Source organism: Falco naumanni, chromosome 1 (genome assembly GCF_017639655.2).
Source record: "Falco naumanni isolate bFalNau1 chromosome 1, bFalNau1.pat, whole genome shotgun sequence".
Lineage (NCBI taxonomy): Eukaryota > Metazoa > Chordata > Aves > Falconiformes > Falconidae > Falco > Falco naumanni.
Genome location: NC_054054.1, coordinates 35,526,633 through 35,536,014, shown reverse-complemented (window position 1 = coordinate 35,536,014; position 9,382 = coordinate 35,526,633).

Here is a 9,382-nt window from a genome sequence, read left to right as displayed (position 1 = left end):
CCATGTTCTTATATCCTGGAAATTACGGGGTGAACTTTGCCATTAAACTAAGTTAATTAAACTTATGTGCAGAAAGCCCATTTAATAGCTACTGACTATGAGTTTTTATTTGCAGTTATTTCTTCTAGGTTTCTACTTATTCTGCTCTGTTCAGGAGCCATGGTAAAGGTGTGGTTCTGTAGGATGAAGTACAAAGTTGCTTTAAACTTTTAGTCAGAATGTACCAAGAAACATGATCTGAGAAAAATTTCAGCTGAAAGCAATGCAGAAATTAATTTGGTTCCATGTTGGGTTCTCTTGGAAGGGAAAAGGGAACTTGTTAGTATTTACTAAACAGTAATGATTTCAGATTACTACCAGAGCAGGCATAGACTTCATACTCTTACCAACTCCATGTAACCATCACTCCAAAAAACATAATTATAAAAACTTTAGACTGGCTTTCATTATTAAGTAAGCTTTTACCTCAGGGTAATTACTACAAGCAAAATGCATGCAGTGACAAGGAGCTTCAGTTTTTCTACCAGGTAAATAAATATTAAAAAAATGAGGGACCTGAAGGCATGCTGCTGACCTAATCTGTTTTATCTCAAGGCAAAACTGAAGAATCTTGCCTCTACTAAGCTTTTACTTCAACATAGGTCTGTAACTTTGGGTGTAAAAATAAAGTAAAGCAAAAACAACAATAAAAAACAATCCCTCTCAAATTACTATTTTCTAAAGTAATAAAGCAGGAAATTATCTTCACCGAGAAACAAAACAAACAAGATTCTAGGATCATTACATGTGTATGTTTCACTTGGAAAACGAGGCAAATCAACAGAACCCCGGCTTAGATTTTTAAAAGAATGTAAACCTGCAGGTTGTTTGCCAGGAAAAAAAATATTTTATTTGAAAACTCTTATGCGATTTAGTGTAATTAGCAAATTTTGCTAAGAATGGTCTTTATCAAAGGACCAATATCTATCCCCACACATAGTCCAGCCCCCCAGGGGTCGTGATGAGTTATTTGCATCCTAATAGTTTGAGAAACTTCCTTCTTTTGTAACACTAAGATGATAAAGATCACCAGACTATTCTCAATGTAATCATTAGTAGACCTCTTTGTTTTCAGATGAGTCCTAATTTAGATCTCAGGTAAACAGATGAGCTATCTCATGCATCTTGTTTTATCCAAAAAAATCAAGGTGTTCATTACTCAGTTTAGCTAGCATATGATAACTAAGATTGCCAGTATGAAGTAAAGTCCTAATGGATATAAATGTGTTCATAATTTTAATATGAATTTGGAGATCAAACTAGACCTTTGCTGCAGCACAATCTGCTATAGTGAATTACTAATGTGTGAAAGCTGCAAATTGCCTGTCTTCATTAAGAATTTGTTAGGTATTTGTTACCATAGGTGAGGACACACCTAGTTTCCTAGTGAAGACATATCCTTTGTAAAATAGCTTCGATGTTTGGAAAAGGCTATGCTACCTGCAGGCAGGCAAATAAGCAAGCAGGCAGATTCAGGCACCCAGAAGTTTACAGTCATTTGGACTACTTGCCTGCTTCAAATTAAGCACTGCTAAATGCTTTGTGGCTCACAGCCTACATTTTGGAATTTGAGTCCCTTCCCCCTCCCCCATCGGTTTGAGAGAGCATGCTATCAAGACCTTTTATGTAGCTGGTGTTACATAGACCTTTAAAGTCTTTAGGCAGACCTTTAAAGTTTTTTGCTTAGAGAGCTGTATACAGTAGGGTTTTGTTTAATTTATACAGTTAATGTCTCTCTTTTTAGCAAGGGATTGTTTATTTATGTTTAGTGGATTTTTTTTTGTTTGTTTGCTTGAGAGTATGTTCATGCAATGGTAGAAAGTTTTTGGAACCTAAAGAACCAATATTAATAATGCTACAGGGTGGATAAACAACACAGCTAAGATTGTTAAGAAAACTAATAGGAACCAGTATCTAAACAAAACTAGTGGGTTTTTACTTGTTTTCAAGAAAGTTAACTGAAAACAAATTTAGCAAATGGCAAGATTCCAAATGCTGTAGCTAGAACATGCCATAATTAATCTTATAATTTTTTTCTGATGTATGACAGTGATTCATTTTGCAATAACTGTTTAATATAATGCATGACTTCTCTTTTTTTTGTTATGGAAGTCTGAAAGCAAACAACATAGGAAAACATTGTCTCAGCTATGCCAGCTGTGACTGTGAGAAGGCAGGGATATAGGAATGGTTTGAAGATGTAGAAAGGTACTTCTCTTGCAGTTAGGGCAGATAGTCTTGACAGAAATTATCCATCCAGTTGCACCTTTTCTACATCAATCATATAGTGGTAATGTGCCCATAGCACCACGTATGTTTCCAGTCTCCTAATAACACAGAGTGAAATTCTTGAATTCTTGCTAAATAATTGCTGTCTTCTGCAGGCTAATAGGAATAACAAAGATTTCATGTAGCTAGTATATTTGGTACTGTTTATGTACATGTATATAGACACGTGCATAAACATACACGTAGGCAGAGGTATGTAAAAATACAATTCAAAATAATTAGGAGTTATCCAGCCATTTGTTTTCTCACTTTGTCTTATGAGAATCAATTCAATGAATTAATACAAAACAAATTGATAAAAATAATAGCTCAAGAAGTAATCTATTAAATGAAATTAACAGCAACTATCAATTAATGTTAATTATAAAACAACATCTTATAGTCTTAAGATTATATAAAGTGATACTTTTTTATCTTCTTTTCTTGCAGACCCTGTGTTTTGAATCCATGGTTCCATAGCAGCAGGTCAGTCTATTATCAGTTGTCTAGTTATGCTTAACACTTCCTTTTAATTATAAGTATAACATTTAGCATGACAGACTGTATTTCCCAAATAGAGGGATCTTTCTGATTTTGATGTATGTGTTCTGGAGACTCATATTTTCAGATCAGTAGCTGTTGTGAAAACAAGACATAATTTACATTGCTTCTTGAAGGTTAAATTCTTCATGTGCTGAAGCTAATTTAATTTACTTCACTCCTAGAACATCTTGGAGCAATATTTTGACTCCCCACCACTCTGGGTGGGTATAGAGTGCTCCTAACTCTGATTCAAGAAGGAAGACAAGTGCAAAATACATTGACCCCTTCAAGATGATACTATTTTTTTCAATCAGAAGACAGTTGTCACATGTAGGCATATGTACGAAACTGGCAATAGAGATATTTTTTGATACCCATGAAGGTATTATGCAAACTGAAACAAATGTTTATATGTGTACTCAGTTTATGAAAGTTCTTTACGTGAGTAGAAAGAAAGGTATGCTAAGAAAGGACTATGAAGTCAAGGTCATTTAGTTCTGGTGATACTAAGACAACTTGGTCTAAGAAAAGCTGCTTGACCTGCTCTGACAACTTGTGTAGGCTGCCACAAGTCTTCAGTAAGATCTCTAGCTTATCTCAGTTTCTTTGTCAGTAAAATCTGGGTAACATCAATGATCCTACTTCAAATTAGCTCTTGGAGGATGCTTGTACAACAAATTGGGTACAGAATCTGACTTTGTTCTCACACTGGTGTTGCACTTGGATGAATAAGTGAGATGATTGCTCAGAATATGCTCTGGCTTTACACAGAGCAGGATCAAACTACTAAAGTGGCAGATAATGTGTTTGCCATTGTGCATTTCATTTGACTTTTGTTTGCATTGAAACGGCAGTTGTTATGTTTTCTTACCTAAGTGATTTACCTACTGAGCCTAGTGAAAAGCAAATGAGAAATTTGTGAGTGAAAGCTCCAACAATAATTTCCAAAGAGATACAGTTTTGCTGTGATAACTGCACATGGTAACACAGGTCTCTTGCAGGAAAGTGATAAGTACATTCAGGATTAGAGTTATGCAAATTGATCTGATACTGTATCCCACCCAAATATTTCTATTGTGCTGCACACCTTTAAAAAAAAAACAACAAACCAACAAACAGCAAAGTGCTCTCACAAAAATGTGTCTATATGAACTATTCAGTAGAGATGTTATTTTAAGGAAAATTAAACTGGCATAACCCATAAAGGAGATAATATGTTTTAAATTGTTTGTGAGTCCTCATTTAGAACATTTTAGTATTAATCTTACTTTGGATATTGTGTTGTTATCATGCTGCTATGGTGTAGATCACTCATAGAAAAATAAGGAAACTTAGTTTTGTTTTGCATTTCCCTTTATGTGTAACACAAAGCTTTAAATTAATTTGACTTTGAATTTCTCTTGGATTTCCTTTTTACAAGGCTATATGTTAATTTATGAATTGAAAATGAAAGATTTTGTTTAAAATATTGAGATTTTCACAAATTTTTGCTTACACTTTTTGTGGTAAAAACATCCAAACCTGTTGTTTGCCTTGATCAAATTGTCCAATAAACAGGGCTTTTCTAAGTAGGAGGCTGCGTTTATGTTCACATAGCCATTCCAGGTTGCAAAATGCAGAGCAATTATCTGCTGAGGCTCATATATCACACCAGGGGTACGGCCAGTGTTCTAAATTGAAGTTCTGTACACAGACTCTACAAAAATCTAGATCATACGATACCTAGTAATTTCATTTAGTTTGCGTAATGGCTAAATACTGACTAGTGAGACTGAATCACCATGGAATCTCTGGAAAGACAAAGAACTGAATTAAATAGGATCTTGCATATAGGGTGAAGCCTCATTCTTGCAGTCTGCCCAGCAATTTATATAGATGGATGTGTATGGGACCCTATGCGGTTGTGAGTCAGCTTGTTTGTTTGCTAGTTCTGGTATGCCTCAGTTTGTTTTTTAATTAGAGATATAGAGGAAATCCTTGCTTTTAATGATACATTTGGAATTTCAGAAAGGACGTATGATTCTTTTTTGGCTGGTCTGTGATTATAAGAATGAGCTGAAGAAAAACATATGTGATACCAAGATATTAATTTTGTATTAAAGCTTGTATATAAGACCTGATTTGATTTCCACAGCTTTTTCAGTAGCAATAACACTGCTGAATCAAACCCAGGGCAGTGGGGGAAGCTGTGTATGTTCTAGACGTCTTACAGATGATAAGATTAGAAACTGGAGTCCAGTAAATTCAGACAACAGTGAACTTAGTGTCAGAGTGGATGGACACTTTTTTCTTGGGTTACGTTCTTATATGCTGTTTCTCAATATACAGAGATAAACCATATGTGTTTGACAGGCTAACTCTGGGTAAGGAAGCAACCACAAAAGAATAGATGAAGTGTTATGTGAAATAAGTGTTTTTCCATTGCAGTATTTTACATTGTTCTGCCTTACAAAACAAGAGCTGTCCTCATGGCCAGGCAATTTTTAGGAATACAAACTGACAGTAGACAAAAATGACATTGTATAATATATTTTGAGGTGAAAAAACCCCGTATTTTTTAAATGGAGAAAAGCTCACACACAAAATCAAGTTGGAATTTCAGTGTATGATACCACACTGATGTTATTTTTATTTAGATAGTAAGTAACTAATGGTGTGCACTGTAGATATTAGCAAAGGTAAGTAGCAATATTAGCTTTCCATGCACTTGCTACTGAAGCACATAGACCAGATCTCTGGGGAATTTATATCATAATTTCTAGCACCACTTGGAGAATCTGCTATATGCCTTTCATGTAGTCTTGTCCAGGCAACTCTAGAATTGTTACGGGTACACAGAAATGTGACAATTGTGCTAAGAGTCTGCTTTGATTTCATTTTAAGGCAATTTGGTACTCTTGACTTATAGATGTTTGTGTGACAACTGACTTGAGATACTTGAAGAATGCATGTTATTGTAATTTAGGTTTTTTGCATGTATGAATACTGAGCAACAAAATAAGACAAACCCTCACGTTGTACCACGAAAATAATCCAACCTAAAAAATCCCTGGTCTCATAATCAGTCATAACTCCTGAATTCCAGTCAAAAGCATTTTTGTGCAATGCATAGTTAAACATGGAACTCCATCCCACAGATGTTGTAGATGACAAAATTTTTATCGGCTCCAAGGGAAACTTGAACAAATTCAAAGGATAAAACTCCATTAGGGATTTCTAAACATGCCGAAATTACCTACAGCTTGGAGATACCTGCACACATTTGGTAATTGGGAGTACTCACAGACAGTATGTTATATGTTTTTCCTGTCCTTACACATTTTCTAAGCATGTACTATTGACTCATCACAAGCAGTTGGACTAATGGACCTTTGGTCTAAGGTAGTATGGCTCAGCTATGTTTAAATCCACCTTCTCAGCATTTGGAAAATTCTAGTTTAGTATTTTTAAATTATTATTATCTGAAGCAAAACCATATATAATTTCAGCTCCATTCCAGTGTAAATTTTACAAAGTTGTCAAGTAGAATTTTCTATGAGTTTTTGTTACTGTGTGTTAAAGTGCACGTTCTACCTTGCAGGTGGACTCTTTCTACTCTGTCTACTGCTATACAGATGAAATTTACACAGAAGCCTGACTCCTTATGTAAAAAAAATTAAAAAAAAATTAAAATGTTATGGAAAGTATTAACAATCCAGTAGTTTCACACTGCCCTGAACTGGAGTTCTCTCATGCTTATTGTTAGAATTATATTTATTATTATTTTGAAGAACAATTAAAAAAATATTAATATGGCTAGCTTTAGCCAGAAAGGCAAAGTGCAGCAAGGTATTGTCAAACACTAACTTCAGCCTCTGAGTCTAAATTAGAAATAAGTTTTATTGTTTTCTTTAGAGTCAAAATACCTATCTGTGGTATGAAGTCTTTCCATGAATATTTCTTAAGTTTTTGGTAGAGGAATTAACTGCTAGTTAATTGTGACATATGTCCATATGAGACTGCTGAATAAAAAGCAGAATTTGAAGGGTAGTAATAATGAGATTATTCATTATAGTTATTTTTGGCATTGTAAAACCTGAAGTAATCTTGCTTTATGCGGTCCCCAAGCAAAGAAGTCTGTAATATGAGACCCTGTTCATACTTGGCAGCCTTATAAAACAAATGAAAATCCTGTTAAGCTTTCATATTCTTAAACATTTTCAACTAAACTGAATACTTTCATTGTCTAATAGCATCAAATAATTATTTACAATGGTAATGATGGGTACAAAATGGCAAGAGTATAGCGTAACAAATCTTGGAGCTAATGATGTTTTGAACCAAGAAGCATATCTTTTACTTTTTGGAACTTAGCAGATACAATTACACGTATCAGTAATTCATCAATGTCCCATGTGTTTTAACAAGAACTAAATGTGATTTGAAACACAATTGCTATCATTCTATCTTTTTTTTTTTTTTTTAGGGGAAACGACATTATCAGTAAGCATTTTAATATCCTGTTTTCCAAGGCAATAGCTTGACATATTTCTAAGTCAACTGGAAACACTCTTGGCAAGACTGCCAAGTAGAAATTTAACATGTAACAATGAACTTCTTGTTTTTAAACTGTCTACAAGAATATGTACACACTTGAGGGCAAAGAGAATTCTAAATTTAGGAGATCGCTTTAGGCTTAAGAAGTGTTTAATTTAACTAAACAGAAGACCACAAAAAAACCCAAGTCTATTTTGCAGACTCTTTTCTATATTATTTTCCTCTTCTCTGATGTGAATTTCAGGGTGAAAGAGTTCTCCATACTCTTCTCCTAGACCACGTGCCATGAGCTATTTATCACAGGTAGGAAGGCTCTTCAGTGGCACCAGAGCCTCTTATGTGGCTTTGAGGTAACAGGATCAAGTGAGAGACAGTAGTCCATCAGCACAAAGCTGACAAGCCATTCAAATGAGCAGATTAAGCTTGTGAGGTACTGATGAAACAGAAGAAAAAGGTTCAAGAGAAGTAATCTCTCTCTCTCTCTGATTTGTATAAGAGCTATATTTTATTTCTCCAGCACACCACCACTACCCCTCACCCTGCCTGAAGACATGAAGTCAAATTATTGTATATCAACTTCCTGAACTATGCCCTCTTTTAAAAGGTATTCTTCAAGAAATCTAGCAAATACCACTTTTACAGTCAACGGGGAAGGCAATTCTTTCAGATTTTTCCAAAGTAAAAGTTAAAACCAAACCAAACCAGACTTTAAAAAAAGAAAAGGGAAACAACAAATAAGTGAAATCTTTCATCATTTTCAAGGAAAAATTCCAAATTACCAAAAAAGAATAATTAATTTCAAGTTCAAAACCCACTTCCACAGGACATTTCAGCCATACGTTTGGTCTTCAGTTTTTCTCCCCTCTCACAGTAATTGCCTTTCTAACACTATATATTCTGAAGAACAATTACCATGATTCTGGTAAAGCAAGGTTTATAGCTCTGCTCCGTACCAAAAAAAAAAAAAAAAAAAAAAAAAGGCTTTCTAAAATTGCACAAGCACTTGCATTCAACCCTTTTGAGAAAAGTGAATTTTATCATTCTCTTTTTGTCATAAAACACTCCAAAACATCTCCTGTCATGCAGATGTGAAAAAGAGATTAATGAGTTGAATTCACACTTGAGTGTTGCAGTTTGAGGAAGCAGCAGCAAGCGCAGAATGCAGCTAAAGATACTAGAAGAGAAAGAAGAGCAAAGGTCACTGGCTTTGATTACACTGATAGGGAAGCTGGTATCTCTAACTTGGTTTTTGGACTTTGTGTTTACTGCAGTGTGAGATAAAGCTTTCTGAAGTCACATAAGGACACAAAAACTTGCCACTGACTGCATATGAAAGAGGAACCAAAAGAAGAAACTATTCTGATTGTAGGCGTTACAAAGTTTACAAAGAAATTTGTTTCCATTTTTTTCTATATATTTTCTAAGATTAAAAAACCCTAAATTTGTAGTTTAGAGTAGATCCAGTGAAGGAAGGGAAAGAGCATATTTATCACTTACAATTGGATGACAGAAGAATTTCAGCCCAGATGTTATGAACTGTATAAAAGCAGATGTATATCTGGTATTTCCATTATTTTCAGCCTGTTTTTCTTAAGAACAAGTCATGTGTTTTGACTCCATTCAGTCTGACTCATAATGAAGCACAAACACGTTTCCCCCGTACACCTCCAGCACTTGTAGTTTTCATGTAATTCCCTTCACAATGGGAAACCACAAAAATAACTATGGAATTGAAAACTAGAGAGTTTAGGGAGAAATGGAAGTGTATGGTACTCATAAAAATTTGATTGCAATCTGTTTGCTGAGGCACAATAATGTAGCTTAATCTGTAGACCCATGGGTCTGATTATAACTACTTATTTTAGCATTCTAGAAAAAGAGAGCATTTCTTTCTTTGGCAATGAACTCTCATAAGTACGAGCAACATAGCATTACTAAGAAGGTACACTAGAGAAGAAAACCAGTGAAACTGCTTTTGAATAAATGAATGCAGAGC